This window comes from Rhea americana, unplaced genomic scaffold (genome assembly GCF_003343005.1).
Source record: "Rhea americana isolate MKP2758 unplaced genomic scaffold, rheAme1 scaffold_72, whole genome shotgun sequence".
Lineage (NCBI taxonomy): Eukaryota > Metazoa > Chordata > Aves > Rheiformes > Rheidae > Rhea > Rhea americana.
Window position 1 is genome coordinate 1,189,069 of NW_028186890.1, and position 24,663 is coordinate 1,213,731.

General features: G+C 36.0%; 1 long non-coding RNA gene and 1 other non-coding gene across 3 annotated transcripts in view; one reads left to right on the top strand and one right to left on the bottom strand.

Moving 5' to 3' along the window:
- LOC146586073 (uncharacterized) overlaps positions 1-24,663 on the bottom strand; it is a 331,622-nt gene that overhangs the window by 185,102 nt on the left and 121,857 nt on the right. The gene's annotated exons all lie outside the window — the stretch shown is intronic.
- On the top strand, positions 14,841-14,912 carry TRNAA-UGC (transfer RNA alanine (anticodon UGC)). The gene has a single exon. It is a non-coding gene; the product is annotated as a tRNA-Ala (tRNA).

Consider the following 24,663-nt stretch of genomic DNA (forward strand, 5'->3'; position numbering starts at 1 on the left):
TATGAACATGGAGAGTGACTCATTGCAGAGTCCTTTTTCTCAGTAGCCCAGCTCAGATTATATTGTACTATAGTATTATCCAGCTATAATAATGAAGATAGAATTATTCTATTTGAGGAATCAAACAGGTAATTCCTCATTGCATCCCTGTGCCTAAGTGGTCAGTTTATTTGAGTATCTGAACATTGTTTAATTTTATCTTTGAAAGTAYGTGCTTTAGAAGAACATGTCAGGGCTCAATGTGGCTGAAGAGAAGTTTGTTATAYATCAGCTAGTGATATACTACAAACTAAAGTATCCAAAGAAAGTATTTCAGTGTAAAGAAGAATTTTACTTTAGCAATTCAGAAATGCTTCTTATCTTTTTAGCTCATTACAGAGGGTCACACTGATCTACTGCCTATGATACCATTACAGACTTTACTACTTCCTTTGCATTAAGTCCATAGCGTTACTTCAAATTACTTCCCTAACTATATTCAGTATCTAATAAATTCAGGAGACAAGTAAAACAGAAAGGTTTTATAAAGGCTAAGTTCAAATGTCATTGGTAATGAAATTACCTCCTTCCAAGTTCTTGCTTATATAGCTGTCCAAAAAAAAGTGGCAAAAACAAAACTGAAATAGTCAAGCAGCAACACAACAGTTCTACATACAGGCATACAAGTACATTCCTCAGTCTTGCATGTGATATGGTTATTTTAATATATGGTGCTGTTATTTTGATTCTTCATATCAACTTTTATTAAAAATTCTGAATTGTCTTACCTGTATGTATAAGAAAATTAATGTGTTAAAATGCTGTAAGTACAGGTACAGGGAAAAAAAAGTCTTTGCCCACTTTCTCCCACTTGCATCAATCAGCACTTGAGCTGCAGTCAGTGCATGGGCCCCAACCTTGCTTCATCATGGGTACTTGCTAGCTCTACTCTTCAGTCAGTATCACTAAGAATTATTATTTTACATCACTCCATTATTTAAAAATATATTTTGTTACTTCCATTCACTGGAACACTCAAGCGGACATTCAATTTACTGTGTTTCAAATTTTGCTGAAGATAATCTCATACAATAAATCAAGGATTGGTGTAATTGCTTTGGTGTGTAATTCTTTGGCTCTTTGTCATATGCCTTCTTACCTATGAATGTACAACTTCATTTCTTAAGTAGAATTTGCCACTGTTAATTAATAATGAAATAATTAATATGAAAATCAGGGCATAGAAATTGGAAAATTTCTGCAATGTTTAACACATCTTTCACAAATGTGGGAAATATAAGGACGTAGATTTTTTGTTTCTGAGTGCAGTATGCAATATAGATGTTTGAAGATCGAGATTTTGCAATTTGCACTTTGAATTTTGATACTACCTTCAATTCAGATACAGACTGGTTAGCTGTAGAATTGACAGCATTTTGATAAAACAGCATGAGCATGTGAAAAGAGTACAGCATTGCAAGCAGACTGATTTATATTTGGAAAAAAATAAAGAAAGCCAGTCTGTTAATAACAGCAATCTGGCTGGCAAATATTCCACGCTTCGTTRGTGAGAACTATCTTAACTTGAACTAATAATGCTACGCTATTGAACTTAGTAGTACAAAGCCATTAAATTAAAATAACATAGTTTAAAATTGTAAAAATTATAAAATTGCACAAAATATTATTACTGGAAGTGTCATTCCAGCAGCACCCCCAAAACTCTTATTGAAGTCATAAAATTAATATTCAGATATTTAGACTTCAAGCAAGAATTAATCACTGCTCTAAGGTATCTACAGTGTGAAACATGAAATTAGACAGAATAGCATAAAATGATTTTTTTTTTCATTTAAAAGATGAAATGAAACTTGAAAGTGTCAGTTCATAATACACTGTGGATTATGTATTTATTTTGGACTGTATGGAATCCATGGAAATATACTCCCATAACTAGGAGCAGAAGTGCTCAAGGGAGTAAGGGGAGATTAAATCTAACCTCTGAATTCATTTCAGTGTCACAATGAACATTTTGAAGCAAAAATTCATCACATTCCTTACAAAGTTATCTAAGACAAAAGAAGTTAAAAATAGTTGTACAATTGTAACACATACGTGCTAAAACTACACCTATCAATGACAAAATGAAAGGATGAGCAGCTACTGATCTTGCACCTTTTCAATGAAAGATATAAATAGAATCTACAATAACAGTTAATCAGCTCTGAAAGCATATGAAATAATACTACAGGATGCAAAGATTTAAGCTAGAATATTAATAATAATAAAAGTTTAATTGGTATGAAACTTGAGTAAATATACCAGGATGGAAAATGAATATGGAACAATTAACCTTAAAGATACAACTGAATCTAAATGAATCTGACCTGATTCAATCATAAAGGTAATTAAAGTGATGTGACTTGAGCCTACAAGAGGGGAATTCAACTGGAGCTACAATAAAAAAAATCTATAAAAATGGAGAGATGGACTCTCAGTCTTACTGGTAATCTAAACAATGATTTATTTCAAATGACAAAAAATAACACAAACCGATAGATGCTTACATTAAGACTGAATATGATGACTACTGTATAATGTGAAATCAATAGCTAAGTGTAGAAAGGAAGTGCTAAAACGTTGCAACCTTTGATCTCAAGTCACATCTTTTTCACTGAGAGCTGTTGAAATTGATTCCGACCCAAGGCACACAAGACAGTGCAGAGAAGATTAGTGAATCCAAGATAAAAGGAAATAAATTAAAACAGTATAGCTTAATATACAATGACAGATGCATAATAAAATTATACTAATTCCTTTAGAGATGATGGGAAATTAACTCAATGATTGAGCTGCAATCAAGTACAATATGAAACAATGACTCGATGTCAAAGTGAATCAGAGAAGGTATGCACTAAATTCTTAAAATGAGGTATGTAGTGAAAAATAGAGAACTTTTAAAGAAGAGTACACTTAAGATGGCTCAACAGCCACCTCATGGACATTATTGAACATTACATACAATTTTGAATTGATTTTACCATCAGGAGAATTAAAGCAAATGTAACAGACATAAATCTGACATTTTGAAAACAAATGAAACATTTTACTTGAGTTTACAGAAAAGCAAATTAATTAAACATAGCCTAAAATAGCAGTCAGTATTCTTACTGAAACAGAGGTTAACTGAAGTTCTTGTAATGGGTAAAACCTAAGCAAAATACTGATTTGGCATAACTATTTAACATTAAAATAAGCTTTACTGAAGAGAAAATTGAACAGAAAAAAAAAAAAGAGTTAACTACCTCTCAAATTCAAATACACTGAATCTTATTTGCATTATTCCAAATAAATATATGGAACTCCTCAGCTATAAAATTTGGACGAACATGTGAATTCCTTCAACATTTACAGACAGTTTTAATATTGGAGCTGATCCGGGTCTCAAATAGTGTTTATGGATAGCACATACATTTAACACCATTCCAAATATGCTCCACAGTGTAGAAGGCCAGACTTCTGATTATGAACCCTAGGAGTCCCTTTGTACAGAAAGTTACGAGATTACTTATTACAGATCTAGGGGGAACAGAGAATACTTGCTTGCATTCGTTTTGAGGACTGACAAAAGAGATGTAATAAAAGATCAACTGCTACTGTTCTCTTTTGAAGACTGAACTAACATGAAAATATATTAAGACTTCCAAATTGGACATTTCAGATGAAGTAGCAGCTCTAACAAAACCAGTGGAAAAACTTTTAGTAGCTTCACTAGGACTAGATACCTATTGTTTTAAATGTATCTTAATTTCTTTGCACTGACCAGCAAACAGCAGAGGTATCAGTCCTTAGCTTGCCCTATTTCAAACCATACAAAAATAAGGGATATCCATCTATGCCTTTTTAGTATGTACTTATTCCCCAGCCCCTGAACTCCTTGTCTCATAAAAATGAGCTTGATTTCCAGGAGAGAGAGTTTGACTGAGGATGAGAGAAATTATGTATGGATTTTTTATGATTCATCCATCAACTGCTTAACAACAGAAGATTTTTTTTTGCCATACATTACAAAGATTATCTCTATATACTTATTTATGAAGAACTGTGTTGGTCACTAGGGTATAATAAGCAGATCTTATCTAGTAATCACTACTGTGTGCCTTAAGGTGTGTGTTTCATGGATTATCTATTTCAGGTTTTATCAGGAGTTACTTAGCTGAAATAATGTTTCCTATGAAACGGACTGATATGGGACAAAATCTTCTGTGTAACTGACGTCTAGTTCCTTATATTTCCTGTATAATATAAATAGTGAAGCTGTTGGTTGTCATTGTGAGAAATATGTTCAGGTTTCCCTCACAGAGTAAGATCTGATTTTCATTCCTTTTTCTGACATTATAAAATAATAGAAAATACTTCAATATAACAAATTTCAGCGTTGCAGCACCAGTAGATTTTACATGCTTACTGTTGCAGGAGGTTTTAAAATGAARTAGAGTGACGGCCCTGTTTGATTTGTAGAGATTGCATGTATGTGCACAGCATCTTCCAAGATTCTGGATGATATCATGAAAACAGTAAACAAAGGGGAACAAAAAAGCTTTCTCAAAAGTTTTTATCATCTCTACACTACTTTGAACAAGGGCTCATACCAATGTATTAATCATCTGCATTAACATAGCACCTCTCATCTAAAAGAACACACTTACTCATCATTAAATAATTATTTTACTAAGGAAATGGTATAGCTGTTTTACAGTGCCCAGGAAGAAAAACTTCAGTTAATCACTGTAACGTTCTAGAAAGATTGCAGTTGCCTTCGCTAGAATTCAGTTAAGCCAACCACTGCCACCTCTGAAACTGTCAGAAAACTTTTATCAACCTCCTGTCTTAGAAAACTGATCATAGCCAAGACTTTCAGAAAGYGTTCAGTCTCAAATACCTAAAGAGTCACCCAAATAGTAATGACAAACTTACGTGGTTTGAAGACTGAGACCTTAAACTATCCCTAACCGTATTTAGGCTCTTCATAAACAGAACTTACTGTCAGACAACTGAGCCAGCATCAGCAATGCTCGTGCACATTAGGAATATGCATACAGAAATCAAGAAATTCTTTTAATTTGGTTGACTTACTGAAAGAAGAGACTATATTTGAGCTGTTGAAAGTGTTAAGGTAACTCACTTGTCCAGGGTCACAGAGCAAATTTGTGTCAAAATTTAATGTAGAAGCCAGGCCTTCAAATTCTTAACCCTCTTAAATACAACACTAAGCTGTTCCCCCTAAAACCCGAAGAAGTTTAATCAACTTCTAAGTTCATGGGTATAAAGTCTTTTATTTTTTCTCTTTGGATTCCCAAGTTATGCAGAAGATCACAGCTTTTTCAAAAATTTAAAAGGTTTGTAACTCATCATRCTATTTGTTTTCTTTCTAGATACTTTAAACATCTATGTTTCTGTTACTGAGCAATGTAGGTGTATTAAAGTTACAGAAATTTCAAAAGCAAAATCCTCTCACGCATAATCATTAGTCTTTTATTTTCATAGTTATATGTTTTCTATATTCCTGAACACTCATGTTTCATGTAATATAGCTTAAATAGGCATATATTAGGTAACTAACCAACTACTTTGCATTGTATTTTTCATTAGTATAACCCAATTCTGTAACTTACAAACCTTTCTTCTGAGTTTTCTAACCGTGAAAACTGGAATCAGATCACAACTATGAATTTATCTCTAGTGAGAAACYTTCCAATAGTATAGTTTCTATTTTGTGTTGATTTGACAAGAAGGAAACTTTAATCTTGAGATTTTTGATCTTGCCATCATTTCTAAGAGAAAATGCTSAAAAATTAGATTTTGCTGAGACTGAAATGTCCCACTTTACATGTTCCAGTTTGATGATTTTATATAAAAGTTGTAACAGTCTTCTGTTAAATAATTTCAACTCCAAAAAGTACATTTCAAAAAAGACACACCATTCTTGTCCATACTAAAGATGAAGCAAGGCTGGAAACCTTTCTGTGGGACAGATTCTGGTTCTGCATGTGCAGTCTTTGCCGCTGAATTACATAAATTCTACCTCAAAATTACACCACAGAGTATATCTAGATTTCTGGTACCAGTYTGGACTTCACCCACTCCAATCCTGCTGAAAGAGTTGTATAGGGTAAATGCAAACTAGCGAAGGAATCAATCTGCAATATTCCCTCTGTGGACAATTCAGCTAGCGACAGAGGCAACTCCTTCTAAGCATATGCCTGAACTGCCGCTGCAAGCTCTTCTATCAGAAAAGCCTTGTTTTGCCAGGAATTAGAAAAATAAGGGAAGTAAAGAAGGGAGAGCTAAAGGGTATGAAAATGATACAAGTGAACTCTCAGCAAGTGCGAAATGGAGATGTCATTTATTTTCTACCATCAGAACCTTTTTTTTTTTTTTTCCTGGCCATAAGGTAGAAATTTTAAGCCCATACTATATAGTCTAGCAGACAGATGAGAACTGCTTACTTAAAAAACCTCTTCTATTTCTCCACTGTTCCTGGTTCAACCAACAATTAAAAGGCATTTCAGACTCTGGACCTAAGCAAAGAAAGAAGATAAGCCTTAATGAAGACATACTTGTCTTTCTCCTCCCTCTTTCCATTTATCTTTCTTTCTCTTCGTGTTTTACCCTCTGGTAATTTAAGGTTAAGGAAAGAAAAAAAAAACACCTCACAAATTCAGCTCTTCATTGGAAAAACCAACAAATCAGTAACAGAGACCAGGAGGAGGAACTCTTTTATTGTTTCTCAGTGCATAAAACCAGGATAGGCTTTAGATTGAAGGAAAGCATGCTAGTCCAATCTCTTGACTTACAGCAATTTATCAAGTTTCATTTGAGCTATTCCTCTGTATACAACTTTTCTCATTTTCTTTAAATATAACACTGGGATTTTTTTTGTTTGTTTTTTCTTGTATACTGATGGTTAAAAATCACTAAGAGCTGTGATTGTGCAAAGCCACCTTCAGGCTACGTCAAGTGTCTCTTTAGCAACATCTGGATAGGCCTTTATCCTAAGGAAAAAAAAGAAGTTTTCTCCTATTTTTTATGGCTAAAGGTTGAAAATAAATTTATGCAAACATGTAAGTTATATTTGATTGTATATTTGAGTGACAGAAAAACACTGCTGTGCCTCAAGGTGACTGGAAAAGCTGTTCTCAATTTTTCTTTTTTGAAGATAATGTAACCTGTTTTGATTTTTTAATTCAAGTTTCAATTAAAAAAATCACAATCCCAAAGAGGAGACAAACAGTTTTTTAAACCTAATATGCCCAAGAACTGAAAAAAACGTGGGCTTTCATTGTTTCAAATTTTTGTATTTTTCCATGTTGTCAATTTTTTATTCTTCAGGTAACTCTAATAAGCTTTCAAAGAAGCAATTCAGAACAGATGGGAAAACTACTAGATATCTGAAAATGGACTCCATCTTTTAAACTTGTCTGCAAACCTCTTGGGGAGGGGGGAGGAAGAGAAGAAAGAAAGAAGAAAAAAAAAAAGATAGTCTTTAACAACTGTCTTACTAAATGCTGATAGTTAAAGATTAGGCTAAGCACTGCAAAGGCTGGGTTGGTATGAATGTTCCCTGCAGTAGCATCTGAACCTTATGTTACTTTTTGAAGTTGAGCAGTATGAAAAAAAGGAGTGCCAGCAACTCTCCCTGAAAGCTGGTCAGGACAGGATCTAAAACAACTGCCACGCTGAGCAGGGCTGGCCAGTACTGGGACAGAAGGAAGCTTCGGTTGCCTTTGGGTTTATAGACAGAGATCTCCATTTGCAGATCTGAGGTAGTTCAGAGTAGATTTATGGTATCTAGACCTTCTGCAGTAGGTGCTCCTAGTATTTCTTTCAAAAATTTCTTTCAGTTCACTAAAAGCAAGATACTGCTGATAATTATTGTGCTTTGCTTTACAACAGTTCTTATGACACAGATATGATCCCCTAACTTCCAGTCAGATGGCCTAAGCACTGTGCCGCAGCCTCATGTTCTCCCTGCTTCAGTTCCTCTTGAACCCTTCTCTGTGCTGTTGCTTTTCCACCTGAAACGTCTACCCTGATATGCTACACCGTAAAACTTGGCCTTGAATTCCCTCAAACAAAGAAAGGAAGTGAATCTAGTCCTCCAACTTCCTGAAAAGGTGTCCAACTTCCAAGGGATTATATGATGAGAGCAATGGTGTTGCTTCCCTCATCCATATTTTTTTTTTTTTTTTTTTTTTTTTTTTTTTNTTTAAGTCGACAATTTTGTGAAGAGCCTGATCCTTTGAGCTCACATTAGTGCGCTACAGGCCTGACTCCCAAGTAACCTCAGATGAAGTTTACTAGGTTTATTAATCTTGACAGGATGTAGAGTGATGAGGTTTTAAAAATCGCAGRCGTGCCAAGATGAAATACTTCTGCGCATGCACACAATCACTATTCTAGAAAACAGCTCTGGGCATTTTACAAACAGAAAAAAACGTCTTGGAATTCAGCAGCAAGTGTTCTCAGGATTGTTTTAAGTTAGACATTAAAACTCTCAGGTTCCACTTGCATGTCCTCTAACAGAAAACAGTAATTCTTTCCTTCTTCATAGTAATGTTGTAAAGATACAAAAGGACAGGTATCTAAAATAAATTGTTATTCATTAGGTTGTGACAGAAGGTCTTTACATTTTTCCTTTCTCATCCTACTCATTGCTATAAGGTTTAGCTTTCTGTAGGTGGAAATTTCTTCCCTTATAATATTGCTTTTCACCTCCGGGAATATCTACAGGAGAACATAATTAGGGAAAGACTGACCAAGATATTGTGAAAAAAATCCTGTTCTTTGTTCAACTCAGAAAGAGGGTGTATGCACATAGTAGGTATAGTATCATTTACATATAGAAAACTAAATTTCTTTCAATTAATCTCTGTCGAAATCAAGTATGATGGTATACTCCAAAAACACTAGAGAATGATTTTATACWGGAATTACTAATGGATTTATGTGACCACCGTTGACTTTTTAAAGCTGAAATGTCTTCTATTTTGGTACAGATTTTACTAACTAGTACACATGCTTAACAATAATTGTCAATCCAATGTAAAGCACATGAACAACTCAGTGATTAATGGACACTGGCGACACTGGCAGAAACTTGGATGCTTTCTGTTAAATACTGTAAAGTAGTATCTATTCTGAGGGTGACCTCTCCTGTGGAGATTTTTTTCAAGTCTTAGAAATGTTTTTGATGTTTTTTTTTTTTTTGGAAAGTTTTAATTATGGATATTTTCTCATGAAAACTCATTCTGATTAAGGAAAACAACAATACAGAAAACCAAAAAGGTAATCAGAATAGTTTGTTGTTACATTTTAAGTTGGGAATACCATCAATGTTATGTCTTGTGTTACTAATAATGTATACTCAATATGAGTATGATTTTTTTTCTATTCAATTACTTTGACTGGATAGCTACAGATTTGGTCACAACTCGTCTATTCATCATCTTCTGTGCACAATGCAAGATAGATTCTTGGTTGGCTTTACTTTCCCTTAGCTATTCAGTGTTCAGTCACTAATTCAAGAAAGTATTTATGCACATTAACATATCTGCAGTCATACGCCTAAATTCATTGTGACTTCTAAGTTAAGATCACGTCTATATGCTGTCCTGACTTAGAGCCTTAATTATCTTCACAAATGTATTGTTTTTCACATGTACTTTAGATGCTATCAACCTGCATAAGTGCCCTAAGGATTCACCTGAAGTATCAAGTGACCCATAAATGCTGTTTGCAAAGCACACTCCAGCCACTTCAGCTCAGAGCAGGATTTTCCATGCATGAGATGTTAAGTACATAGGTGCTCAGTGCTAATTTTGAAAATACATGTTCATCAGCTGCCAATATAAAAAATAGCAATGTAGTCTGAAGGCTTTGTAGCTCCCATCTTGATATTGTATAACAGCAATTAGGAGAAAGGGATAGAGAGGAGAAAGTCAATCAGTCATGCTCTGTGATTAGTAGACTGAAACACATCTGTTTCATCTCTCCCCCATTATAGAATGAATAGAACTAAAAAGGATTTTTCTGATGAAACTGAGCYTTTGTCACAAAACACTCATCTGCCAAACTGAAGCATTTTGCAAAACATATTGGTTTTGATGAATTTCTGATGAAATGCAGAAAGGCTGTAAATGGAAACCTGCTTGATTTTCTGCCTGCTCACCTATGGGGCTGCCAGGGTCTGGGAGCACTCTAGGAAAGGGAAGAACACTTCGGGCACACATTTTTGGAGACCGATGAGTGTTCAGCATTCGTCAAGACATAGATTAAAAAGTAATTCTTCCTAACCATAAACATGCTCCCAAAATGGGACATATTTTTAACAACAACCAGTCATATCGCACATGATTATAATGCAACATGGCACGCAACCAGAACTACCAAGAGAACCCTACAGAAGTAAAATCCCACTGAATTGGTGCCCTTGGGTAAAACACTGGAAGTGGCATCTCTGTATTCTGTCAAAAGTCCTCTGAGATCTTAAAGTGAATTGCCAAACCATCTCCCTCTATGTCACTTGACAATATGATGTATGCATACAGTAATCATTTACTTTAAGAAACATTCATATATAAAATATTTCCCTTCCTCCCACAAGTGGCATTGCTCCAAACGTTTATGCAAGTTTCTAGGCACACAAAGATATGCATATAGGTGGGCAAAACCTGAATTTTTCATCCAAAGATCAACTTTATGCAAGGCAAGGTACAAGCCAAAACAAAATCATTATAAAGTAAAAAATTTTCTTTCAGAATTGGCACTATCTTTGATAGGAAACTTTGAGAGAAAAAACTTGATACTATCATTTTAATTATTTATTTTTGACTCTGCTTAACTTGTGAGAGCTGACAAGACTGTAGCAAGTAGTGACTGTAGATGATTGCTACACAGATATTTACTTCTAGTAAAATACATGTCTCTAGACAGCACTCCAAGTATAATAGTCTTCCAATTCATCATATATTTGCTGGGAAATACACTTTAAACCTGTCATGCCTTCTGACTCTAAGTAGAAAGCTGCTTACTGAGGAGACACCATGGGAGTGTTCTGCAGCTAACTAGCAATGGATGAATAACCCAGCAATCAGATAGTGGCCTGCGTGCTTAATCCCCACMATACACTGAGCAGTTTAAAAGGCAACACTGAAACAGATCCAGCTGCTATCCTGAAAAGCTGTGGAAAAGCACAGTTCTCATTTGATCCTTCTGCATCTAAAAATAAAACTCAAAAGAGAGACCTTCTTTTTTGTTAATGTTGCTTCTGCTGACACTGCTTAGAGATGGTCAGAGTTAAAACCAGATGAACAGAAAYAGAAACAATCAGCGCCTGCCCAAACTAGCCAGTTTAAGTGAAAAATAAAACTAAAAAGACGAAAAGGATGAAAAAGGCAATCTAACTTACGCAAACCATTTCCATTTCAGTGCCAGAATTTCTGCAGTTCTACATTTTTTTTACTTACAAATCTAGCTAAAACGTATCAAATGCCAAATTCACCATTTCCCAAAGTTTACACAAATTGCTCTTTCAGTTGGGAGAAAAACTCCTTTCCAGTTTTATTCTCATTTTCCTCTCTATTTCCCCATGTATTACATTAAAAATATCCTTATTCAAGCTTGCACCCTAAAATGTGCGTATACAACTACCACTCCATCACCCACTGCTAGCCTGGCTCACATTTCACCTTTAATTATACTTCTTCCTATCTCTAGCCGATTTTACAGTTTGCTCATGAAATAGCTTAACTTTGCCAGAGTAATTCTGAACTCTTCAGTAAAGCCTCTTCAGAGAGAAACGTATCACTCACAGTATGGTTTTATCACAGAAGTATACAAGAGAATTACTATCTTCCTTGCCTAAATCAGATAYAGGTTTAAGGCTAGTTTCCACTGAGCCTTTTTCTTGCCTTTTTGCTACCATTACGACTTCTCACATTTCTCTCCTTCATAAGAGACTCTCTGCGACTGCATTTTTTTTTTTATGATGCACAAGGTTTTTCTTTTACCTTTACTATAGCAGATAGTAGGGAGAAGTAAAAGGGCCGAAACACCATTCTCTCGCATGTAATGAATGAATCCATATATGGACTGGAGAGCAGATATACTTGCTTTGCTGTGACAGATTTGGCCAGAAAGCAATACTGTTCTTCATTACAGAATTCCATGGAAGAGTCATTAATACCTGACTGCACTGTGGAGAATCCCTCTCTTGTGTTTGTTGTGATAAGCAGATTYGCATTTCCTTTTCTTAATGCTTTACTTCTGAAGCACAAAACCTAACAGGAAGAGTTCTATATACTACTAATTATTTTAGTGTTGTCCACTCCAAGTAATCCAAGGAATTCCTTAAATGTGTATGACAGCAAATGAGATTAAATGAAAGTGCTCTCCAAATGAGTATAAATATATATATATATATATTCATAATTAACTTTGTCATAGTTTACATAAGAGTCTCAAAATGGCAAACAAGGAGAACTTACTGAGCGATTTTCACAAATAATTGGTTGAATTTCATTGCATTCTTCTGCTAACTGACTTTGTCCAATCCTAAGGCTACGCACAGAGACACTGGCAGAGTAGATGAAAGGCTGCCTAAAATCAGAATAAAACACACAAGCATTCAGAAAGAGGCAACTTTAAATCTGTCAGAGCCTTGTGGCACTTAGGAGCCCATCCTACAGGTAGACATTTAAAATTTAACAATCAATTTAGCCATTCTTCTAAAAGGATTTTCTTATGGGTCCCAAGAGCTACTTGCGTAAGAGCTGTCAGATCTTTAGATGAAATGTTTATAGACTTTGAAATGCTACAAAAATAGATACGATTTACAACTTCTGTGACTTAGCTACCCTTTGAGTTTTCTCAGGTAGCTCTCCTCATCACAATTCTTCATGAGACTTATTTCTGTGGATGACATTTCTGTAAAGACAGGGTGGCTTGTTCTAACAAATATCACACTTCGTAATAATTATTTTAACAAATTAAAAGCATATTTCCCTTTTTCATTTAATACTGATAATTCAATTATATTTATTATCTGGGTAAATAAGCACAAGTCTAGATCACAGTAGTGAATTCCACACTGGCTGTTGGAAACTACAGAAAGTATAAAACAACCTCATTCTGTTTTAAAGGTTTGGTATCTATCCAGATATCAAAAACAAAGATACTCTAACTGTAGCTTTCTAATTGTAAAATTGAACAGGGAGATGAACTGGATGCTATCTTTCCAGGATGCCCTCCTCCAAATAAAACATTTCTAAATCAATCAGATATTTAAAGTTCTATTTCAAATCTTAAATCCCATCTACCACAGATAAACAGTTACTTTGAGAACAGTAAGGCAGTAGATCCTTCAAAAAGTATTATGTGTTTCAACTCTGTGGTTGTCCAAAACTCCTGAATGAAAAGGAAAGCTATTCAAGGTCATTTAAAGGAAATAACTAACCTACACAAAATAAGCTGGCCAACCAATTTAACTTTCTGATTGTCAAAAGCTCATATCATAAAACCCACAACTATCAACTAGCGTTATTTCTGTAGTCTTGGCAGAGACACAAAGAGCTGAATAGACATAATGGTTTCTCCGTCTTTCCTCACTCAAGTGTCCCGCTTGATAAGGGTGAATATAAATTTTCTTCCACTGACATAGGATTTAATTCTCTAGAGATTTCAGAGTGGAATTTCTTCYGCAAAACTTACACAAAAGACACACAAGTGATAGTGCCTGAGGCTCAAAAGAAGTGACYTCAGTTCCTTTTCCCTTTTTAGGCGTGAGCAAGTACACAAGTCYCTCTATGCCTAACTGTAAAGTAGAAGTAACAGTACTTACTCTTCTCATCAGGGATTTATGAGACTATATATATTAATGCTATGGGGCCTTGAAACTACAGTAATACTGCAAGTATTAGTATCATTTGTATCATCAGATGAGGATAAGCATCCTCTAAATTGGCAGTGCAGGCTTTTAATACAATCATGTTTTTGATACTTGTATCTTTTATGRTATGAAAGCTGAGAGAGGATTTTGCTGCATGCCAATAGTGATAKTACATTATTGCTCTTATCCATTTCACATATAGTAGAACACTAGGTTTTTTTTCTTTACTGAAAATAATTTGAAATGTTTACATTTGTTTGTTTATAGACTAAGGGAAAAAATTAAGCCTGACTTTACTGATTCATTAACAACCTAGAATCAGCACAATAGTAATGATACAAATGGTAATTTTGTGCTACAGAGTTGTCTTGAACAAATAAATCCTATTTGCAATACTGAGGGGTATGCCATTTTGAGTACGCATGTCAGCATTCAGAACTAACTAAAACACGTAATACTAGCATCAGGTCAATATATTTGGCTTCTTTATCAGAAGAACCCATACCTCTGATTGAGACTCTAAGCAAGTTTACTTGCTTTCTCCTCTAGTGATCACTCTAGTTTTTCTTAGTTTGCAAAAGTTTGTTACTCTGTAATTGATAACCAGTCCTATCTGCCTCTGTAAAACAGACGAATTTTTACAGGATCCCTCTTCAAACTATTTTAAGAGTAGAGTTCTGTCCCCTCCCCTCCCCCCTAAAAAAAGCTCAGTAAATCCTAAAAAAAAAAAAAAAAAAAGGATCATCTGCCATCAAATGAACAATATTAAAACAACTTCTTAAGTGTGCAGAACAGCAAGACTACCTGTTTTGACACTGTGCTCTTATAATTAAGACCCATATGAGACAGTGGGACTTTAGCAGGTGATGCCACACCTGTTTGCAATTATGACTTATAGAACATGCATAAGCAGGGGGATGTAGCTCAGTGGGAGAGTGCTTGCGTTGCATGTAAAAGACCCTGGGTTCAAGCCCCAGCATCTCCACATGCCTTTTCTCCAGAYTGCCATCCACTCACAGGGGTGGAAATGCCTGTGGCCTGGGAGGAAACCTCCCTTTCCCCTGTCTAACATGCTCTAGGCRACACTGCTTGAGCAGGGGGGTTGGACTAGATGATCTCCAGAGGTCCCTTCCAACCTTACTGTTTATGATAGCCTAATACTCCAATCTGATGATTATGRAGCAGTTGTGGATTCTCACATTATGTTCTTTTACTTATTTATTTTACATTTATCATTCAGTACTTTTGCAAATAGCTAGTTTCTCAAACAAAGTTCTGCAAGKGCAGACACTGTTTCCCTCTAAATGGAACTGCTGTGGGTGACAATGTTTCATTAGTGAAATACAGTAATTAAATCATTTTAGTTATTAACTATTGTCTTCCTCCACAGCTTTTTCCRGATCTTGGTTTACTATTCTATTGCAACCTGCTGGATTGGAAATAATGGTAGCYTCTGATTATACATCTAAATTCTACTTTCACTTCATAAAAGTAGAAGTAMTTGCTGGCTATACTTAGGTCAGTTATAGAATATTAAGCAAAAAATAAATATAAAGGTCACCTCTTAACAGTAGAGAAAGGATGAAATGTTCTGATGCAGAAAAAGTCATTACTGTATTTTGGTATGGCCATGTCAGAATATGAGAAAACTCCGCTAGAACTGTAGATTTGTTTTAGTCAGCTCTGTTACCAGAAGGAAATTTCACCCTGAGTTTAAAAGGCCCATAGGAGCTAGTATTCTGTATTAAGTCCTTCCTTAATGTAACACTGTTATCTTGGTCTTCCTGAATAGGAAATCTTCAGAGTAAAAGCTAGAAACCAGGTGGTCCAGATAAAAGTTGTAATAAATTCACAGACTTGTATATTAAGCAAAGAAGGGAAGGAATGACAAACTCACCAGCAGATACATGCAACACATGCAGCTTCTGAAACTGAGAGGTAGGTTACTACCAGTTTCACAACCCACTGAAAAGGAAGTTTGCACTCCATATCTACATAAAACTATGTATATGTAATAATCATACTAAATATTGTTCAGTTCATATTTAACAATTATGAAGAGCCTTCTACTTGTTACACTTCAGTGTATATTGAATTCTGAGAGCAACAGTCCCTCAGGTTGTACCACACTGGTGATAAAATACTTCTATAGGTGGGGGGAAAAAAAAAAAAAAAAAAAAAAAAAAGCAGTCCCTTCCAACAATATATTGCTACTTCAGAGACTGAACTTCGTATTTCCAAAGCAAACTAGGATAGTCATTTGTAAATAATTACAGTTCTATTAGAATATATACTCATGTAACACAATTGTAAGAATTATGAGAACAAGCTGAAAGGTTTACATATGAAACAGATTCTCTGTTAGTTGCTTTGTGATATGTTTTTCACAAAACACCTGCACTTGTCATCTGACTTAAGTCTTTATTTTTCTAAATAGAGGCTTTTTAATTGTATTCTTAGTTGTTCTAAGTAACTTCAGAAAGCTGACAAAAATATAAGGGGAATGTGGAAAGGGAGGAGGGAAGAGAAAAAGGAGTAGTAAGTTTCAAGGTTTTTTTCCACATGTACAATCTATGAATCAGTTTGGTAATCAGTGGCAAATAAGGTAGTAAGTTTGAGTGAAACTTACTTTATTCACGTATTTTAGTAAAGTCTTTTAAAATATGATAATCATTCTATAAAAATGGCTTTTCCAAGTTGGTCAGTGAAATGCGAATTGAATGCTACAGTACATTTTGTCTGCATAATTGCTATTACTGATCTTATTTACAGGATAATAGTTAACGAATTTTTAATAGCTTAGTGTAATATTTAATATAATAGTTCTGTGTCAAAAGAGCATAGCAACAATCATTCCATCTATCAAAGATACTACTCTAGGAGACCCCAGGTAAATCAAAAACAAATGAGACAACATATCTTTTGATACAGAAAAAGAAGTCCATTAAAGTGACAGATATTTTTCTGATTACTGATTAAGTTTTATGCCTACCTACCTTTGCAAGTAGCATGTTATAGTACAGTAGAACAGTTGATATCAAAGATCCAACAGCTACCTTTTTAGSACTGGGATGTTTTTACTTCAGACAAGCTCTCGTCCCTTAGCCTAAACACTCATTAGTGTTTACAGTGCATCCTTCAGTTATGTTATACCTGAAAGGAAGCTAGTGCTTACACTCCAAGATAGCTCTACGACGTGAATCAAAGCACTGTCAGTAGGGACCACAGTTGACAGTGCATTCATAATCCATCCTAGAACACAAACACAGATGACAAAATATACAACACTGTGCCATTATCACCAGTTGCTGTCATTTCTATACCAAGCAGAAGAGAACAAAGATGACAATGTTGAAAGCTAGAACATTGCTAATGCCTACCTAGAATATTCTAAAATGTTGCATACCAGGAAGTGTTTTGTCTCATTTCTGTTTGGTTTAGTTTCTGACCAGAAATATTTTATTGACTGTAATTAACTATAAATTACAGCTGTCCTTAACTTACAAAAGAGAATGCATATATCTTTGAAGTTTCTTACAAGACAAGAGTAAAACACTGAGCCATGCAGCACTAATAYTGATGACTGACTCATAACCTTTACTGGCACACAAACGAAGCTCTTTACACTAAAGAATGCGAAGTTAATGTCAACTTAATTCTTAAGTCCAAGTTAGGCATTTGCTCTTTTCCTGTTCCCACCAGCATGCTGAAATACCATGTAAGGTCAGCTGTTCTAAATCTACTTTGCTAGATAGAAATAACAAATACTTAGGAATATACTGTAGAACTCACTTTCATCATCCAGCTTAGARGGCATTAACAATTCATGTAAGATTGAAAAAGAATCCAAACATTACTCAAATGAAAGCATCAAGTCATCTAATCCATCCTTACAATACCACTTTTGAGCATATAGCCTTCTACAACAAGAAATATTWTTTTTTACTGAAATAGTAATTTATTTTTTATACTAAAAAATATTTGTTTTGAAAGAGATCAAAAATAGAGCACTTTATCTTTTCCTTTTTTTTTTGTTTGTTGAGTATTTCGAAGAGCATTCTATTTCACAAAATTCTATTTTAAATAAATTYTAAATTTCCAGTACTAGAATAATATCAGGCTTGTTATCAAGTAACATTCAAYTTTTGGTCTATGTGTATTGCTTCTACTTTTGCCATTGATAATTGTTAAAAGATGCTTAACTGTTAGGAATTGTAGAAATGACAATAAATAGTATGCCAATGTCACTCCAGTCTTCAAAAAGGGCAAGGAGGAGGACCCAGGCAAGTATAGGCCCRTCAGCCTCACCTCCATCCCTGGAAAGGGGACCGAACAGCTCATTCTGGATGTCATCTCCAGACATACRSAGGAAAACAAGGTGATCAGGAGTAGCCAGCATGGATTCACCTAGGGGAAATCCTGCTTAGCCAATCTGAGAGCCTTCTATGATGAAATGACTGGCTGGGTAGATGAGGGAAGAGCAGTGGACAATGTGTACCCTGACTTCAGCAAGGCTTTTGACACTGTCTCCCATAACATCCTCCTAGAGAAGCTCAGGAAGAGTGGGTCAGATGAGTGGACTGTGAGATGGATTGAGAAGGCAGAGGTGAGGTGGCTGAAAGGCAGAGCTCAGAGGGTCATCATCAGTGCACGGAGTCTAGTTGGAGGCTTGTGGCTAGTCTAGTGGCGTCCCCCACAGCTCAGTACTGGCTCCCATCCTGTTCAACTTTTTCATCAGTGACCTGGATGAGGGGACAGAGTGCCTCCTCAGCAAGTTTGCTGATGATACCAAGCTGGGAGGAGTGGCTGACACACCAGAGGGCTGTGCTGCCATTCAGAGAGACCTCGACAGGCTGGAGAGCTGGGCAGACAGGAACCTCCTGAGGTTCAACAAGKGCAAGTGCAGAGCCCTTGCTCTAGGCACCAGTACAAGCTGGGGGCTGACCTGCTGGAGAGCAGCTCTGCAGAGAAGGACCTGGGAGTGCTGGTGCATGACAGATTGACCATGAGCCAGCAATGTGCCCTTGTGGCCAAGAAGGCCAATGGTCTCCTGGGCTGCATTAGGAAGAGCGTTGCCAGCAGGTTCGAGAGAAGTGATTCTGCCCCTCTACTCAGCCCCTAGTGAGGCCTCATATCAAGTACTGTGTCCAGTTCTGGGCTCCCCAGGACAAGAGAGACATGGAGCTACTGCAGAGAGTCCAGCGTAAGGCTACGAACATGATTAGAGGGCTGGAGCACCTGCCCTATGACAAACGGCTGCGAGAGCTGGGCCTCTTCAGCRTGGGGAAGAGAAGACTGAGGGGGGATCTTATCAAYGTGTACAAGTACCTGAAGGGAGGGTGTCAAGGGGACGGGGACAAACTCTTTTCAGTTGTCCCGTGTGACAGGACAAGAGGMAATGGGCAGAAATTGAAGCACAGGAAGTTCYGCCTGAACATGAGGGRGAATTTCTTCCCTGTGAGAGTGACAGAGCACTGGAACAGGTTGCCCAGAGAAGCTGTGCAGTCCCCTTCTCTGGAGATGTTCAAGGCCCGCCTGGATGCCACTCTGTCTAACATGCTCTAGGTGACCCTGCTCAGCGGGGCGGTTGGACTAGATGATCTCCAGARGTCYCTTCCAACCTTACTGATTCTGTGATTGTATGAATATTATTTCTGTAAGAGTAGGAAGGGAAAGTAAAGTTTTAGATACAYAGAAGCTTTGAGAATACAGGAAATAAACTTACTAGAGTAAACGATGGCTATCAGGAGTTCACATGCCCTGTAGAGGCGATGCAGTCTGTGAAAACCTTATCTAGAGTGCCAGATCTTGCTGTTCCTTGGAAATGAAGCTACATCTGCTCTGTTACCCTACCCCATAACACATTATCTTTTGTTTGTAAATATGCATGATAAAATGTTTTCCAGATAGCAGATTGATTTCATATTTTCAGACTGCCTTAAACTTTAATTGGACACTTTCACTTTGAATCACTACTGCTATGAACTGATTTAAGTGTGTCTATCATGCACCAATACTTAGAAAAGAGGCCTCTGTTCAGGATTTTACCAAGTTCTCACTGYAGCTAAGCTCCTGCTGAAGTCCCATGTGTGGAGCCGCATAAAAAATAAGTATCCCTAGAACTGGGACCAAACCTCTGGAAGGCATTATTAATTCAAGCACCAAAACAATGTGCCAAGTGATAAATGCATTAATTTAGAAATACTCAGTACTCCTATGTAAGATGAATTGTTCTTTTCTCCACGATTCTAATATTACATTTATTTTATATTTTCAATGTAAGAAAGGTTCTTCCTTTTATTGGCACTGAGCCTTCTCTATGCTTAAGATAYAGTGACAGCAATGCACAAATCTAAGTTTGCTTGTAATTCTCATGAAACTGCCAATCCCAGAGAACTTCCATTGGTTTACTGTAGAAATAAAGCAGAAAGATGTAAGCACAGACCAAAATCCACAGGCTCTTAGATAAGCAAATTGAAGCCAGATTGTGATCAAGTAGTTTAAAATAAAATTCTAAAAAAAAAGAAAAAAGAAAAGAAAAAGAAAAATCACATCTAGAACGTTCATGTAAAAAGACTGTTCCATAGGTAGCAGATTTTCTCCAAAAACATCACAAAAAGCACTTAGTGGGTGAACTGTGGAAGTGGTTAAAATATATGATGCAAAGACCAGAGTGGCAAGTCTGGGAGTATGTTCCAGATATATTAAAAAAAAATGTTTTCAATCAACTTGGAGTGCTCAGTGACATGCTCAGAAGAAGTGGAGCTGTTTGCAGGTAGACATGAACACAACCCATTGCAACGTAAAACAAGGAGGTTGACATGGCTCTCTGATATGGTCTCAAAGAGTTCATGTTGTAACACTCATGTGCTATTTATTTCTGTCCAGATAACCACAGGTCTGTGTCAGGCTAGTAAGAGATTTTTTAAGCTATATTCTTTCCTCTGAACATAGCAGTTCAAGGTAACAGTTCAAACAAGTTGTGTAAATGGTTAGGAAGACATTCTTGAAAGTTCTGTGACAGAACTGTAATACTAYGGGTTAGAAGACCAACAAATGTTGAAGTCTGTTGCTGCAGCGGGCTAAGCAGATTGCTTTCTGTAGTATTCAAAAAAAAATTCCATCACTGAATTAGTGGCAACCTGTCTCCTTTATCCAACCAAGGGAAAGGGTAATCAAGTTACAACAGCTGTTTTGGTTCACAACATTAAAACTGAACTTCTTATGGGACATCTTCAGATGTTTATGATCTTGTATAACAGGTAACCTTTCCTCTGCCACCATGCCTCCAGCACAAKAAACATGGTCTCATGTTCTATAAGAAGTCTCTTCTGTATGGAAGAGAACACACAAGAGAACTGTAAGCAGGAGCAAAACAAATCTGCATCTCCCAAATACAAAATATGACAATATGAATGGGCGGGCCTGCAATCTGAAAAGAATTTTTACTTATCTCACATGTATGGAGATCCCAGTATCAGCTTAGCTCTTTGAAAAAACGATTTTCTCTTAGGCAGTAAATTCAGCTTTTTATGGCATCTGTCTAGGTACTTATACTGTCTTCACTATCATAATATCTGAACACAAACTATACTGGTATACTACAGTATATGTTGCGCATTAACAATAGTCTTGGTATACATTGCAGCATAAATGCATTTTAAACATAATCTTACTCTGTATTTATAAATAGCTCCCTTTTTTCCTTATATAATGTTTAGTTTTAGAATATTAGTTAATATAGAATATGTTCCTTTCCATAAAATCTACTAAGTCTCAGTGCTACTATGTATTTTTCATCTCTATTTCTTTCAAATCCAAWTTCTCTAGCTCTCTGCATCATTACATATGCCACTAAGTCTTTTTGATATGTCTAGTAATCACACACTAGTGGCTGGAACAGTAAAGATGTGAAATGCAAACAAAATTCCTTTGCTCTTAATTTATTTTTAATCTATTTGACAAAAGACAAAGTAATATGGGTTTTAAATGACAGTACCTAGCTTCAATTTATATTTTATAAAAATCTAGTTTGACTCGTTTGGTTTTAAAACTCTTAGAATAAGATATATGCATGCATGATATAATGAAGCTTATTACCAACATCATCACCACAATTTTTACTTTCTTCTAAAAACAAAAACAAATAAATAAAATTGAACGAGGTGCCGGCCTTTGCTCCCCAGGCAAGGTATAAAATTACTCACTCTCAAGAATTTGAAAATACGTAAATGTTTAATATGCAGCATCCACAGAGCTCTAGTATTGACTAATTCTCTCAGACTGAAACTTTTCAAGAATTAAGGCAGCCGAAGAAGGACAACCAGAAAAATCATGACTAAACAACAGCAAATTACACTGACAGACTCTTTTTTCTGCTTAGTAGATACAATGTACAGCTGAACCTATTTGCTGTAAGAAGTCCTATGGCATTTCTCCCCAATGACCTTCACAATTTCTAAGTGGGGGTAATATTTTTGACCTATACAAAATTTCCCTGCAGTWCTGTACATTCTTTCTCCTTACTTGAAAGAATATACTGTTGTGCAATAATGCACAATTGGCCACAGAGATAATATAATCCAGGCATCACTGTTAAAATATTACCTGCTTTCTACAGTCAGCAGGTGTGCAATAAGGGCTAAATCATGAGCTACACTTCAAATCCAAAGTTTAACCCTTTACTGAAACAATGAAAGAAACATCTAACTGAAACAATGCACTGTTACTATTTTTTAAAGAGTTAGCCTACTTGAGACGTCCCCAAATATTGACCAATAGCTAGAAGCAAACATAATCCCTTCTGCAAGTGCTCTAAAATGTGTTAGCAGTAAGAACCCCCTAATGATGTCTTCCAAACTCAGACCRCCAGAGTGTAACACACTCCAAACATCATCTCACAGCTGCTGCTCTGAAGACCAGCAGAAGCAGGCACTGTAGAACCAATTAAGCCAGTTTTATATAAAAAAGGTAATCCCCTAAAAGCTTTTAAAGTCAGTTTTCCATATCTTTTCTGCTGGCAGAATAATACAAGTTTGTAAGAAACAAGGACTAAGATCAAGTCCAGTAATTCAAATATCTAATGTCAATAATATGCATTACATAATACACAAAACACACTCAACCTAAGGATAACATTTGATGTAAATATCCATAAACTGCCCATTCACTCTATTAGAGTAAAAATATAATTTTAGATCCAAACATAGGAAAGATTTAACAGAGTGTTTTTGAGACGTAAGGCTAAAATATATTAGCTGTTTTCTCACTCCTCATACATTTTAGTTGACACTCTGGACATTTTTATCTCTGTCTGTTGAAAGAAAGAAAAGCTAAGTAATACTTAGAGAAAAAGATCAGATGCAGAACAAAGTCAAAAGCATTCTTAAAGCCCAAAGACTGAAGCAAATCCAGGAGACGCATCAGATAGAAAAGTGCACCATAATATCCTAAAAAGAATACAATATTGCTTCATTTGGTGTTATGCTGCAGTTTTTTTCTCATTGCACTGAGGTTTAAGATTATACCTCAGTGTATTAAGCCACTCTACAGGTATTCTTGGCAGAAACTCATGTAAAGGAAGTAGGGAAAGCTTTTCAGAATTGCAATGATGTTTGCTCAGCGCTCTCAGATCCATCTCAGGGCTCTTTTCTGTCCTGAACAGAACACTGGTTTGGCTGAACCACCATCTGTAACWGCAGAGAGGAACAGATAACAGGTTGCTACTCCCCTGCCAACGAGAAATACCCATTATACACGTATGGTATCAGCAACAAACAGATGATCAATCTGAATGATGATCAATGAACAGTGAGGCAGCTGACTCTGCTATAGATAGATATATACACATATGCAAGCAATAAATGTTTTCTTTACTTGAATAGAGAATCTTGGTGCAGAAAGACTTCCTAGCTACGTATTTGATGCTTTCATTCTTTTTCAAGCAAGCACTTTTCACTTGGGTAACTATCCTAATGTACGTCTGCAGGATCCCGTTTTTTGAAGTAACAAGAGTTCATCCACTAATCCCAAGAAGGACGACGGCCAAAAGTCTTTTTTTTTTTTTTTTTGTCTTTTCTTCTTGTTTTCCTGTCATAAGAAACAGGTACGGTATCTACCGTATAATCTAAAATCATCAAACAGAGAATACTCTTGCATTGGCACTCTGATGTTGTGTGCTCTAGAATGCAGTGAAAAGCATTAAATGGGCATTCAAGAACAATCCATCTCTGTGGAAAAGCACGTTGGTATGGAACACCAACATTCCTTGAGAGAACAATATTGTACTAACTGAAGTATCAATCCAATTGGATTTAACCAAATTAGCTTTAAACTAGCTGCTAGCAAAAAGCAGATCTAATGGAACTGCTTTTAAATATTTGTACCTTGAGCCATGGACATGTCTAGGGGGCACGACTAATTAGAGGGGAAAAATACAATATGTATTTTCACTCCATCAATTAAGTATTACCAATATTGCCTTAATATTATTGATGCATGCACACAAATATCTTGTAAAGAAAAAAAATATTCATGTTGTTTAGCCATATTATATGCATCCATAAGACAAACATGACTGACTTAATATTGTCTCTTACACATTTMACGGAAAACTTTTACACACTGTCTTATTTGCATTCCCGGAGGTTTGAGAAAGCTGCGAAGAATAAACCTAATGAGACAAAGACCTCAGGAAATATAAAAAGCAAACTCAAACATCTATTTGACAGCTATGT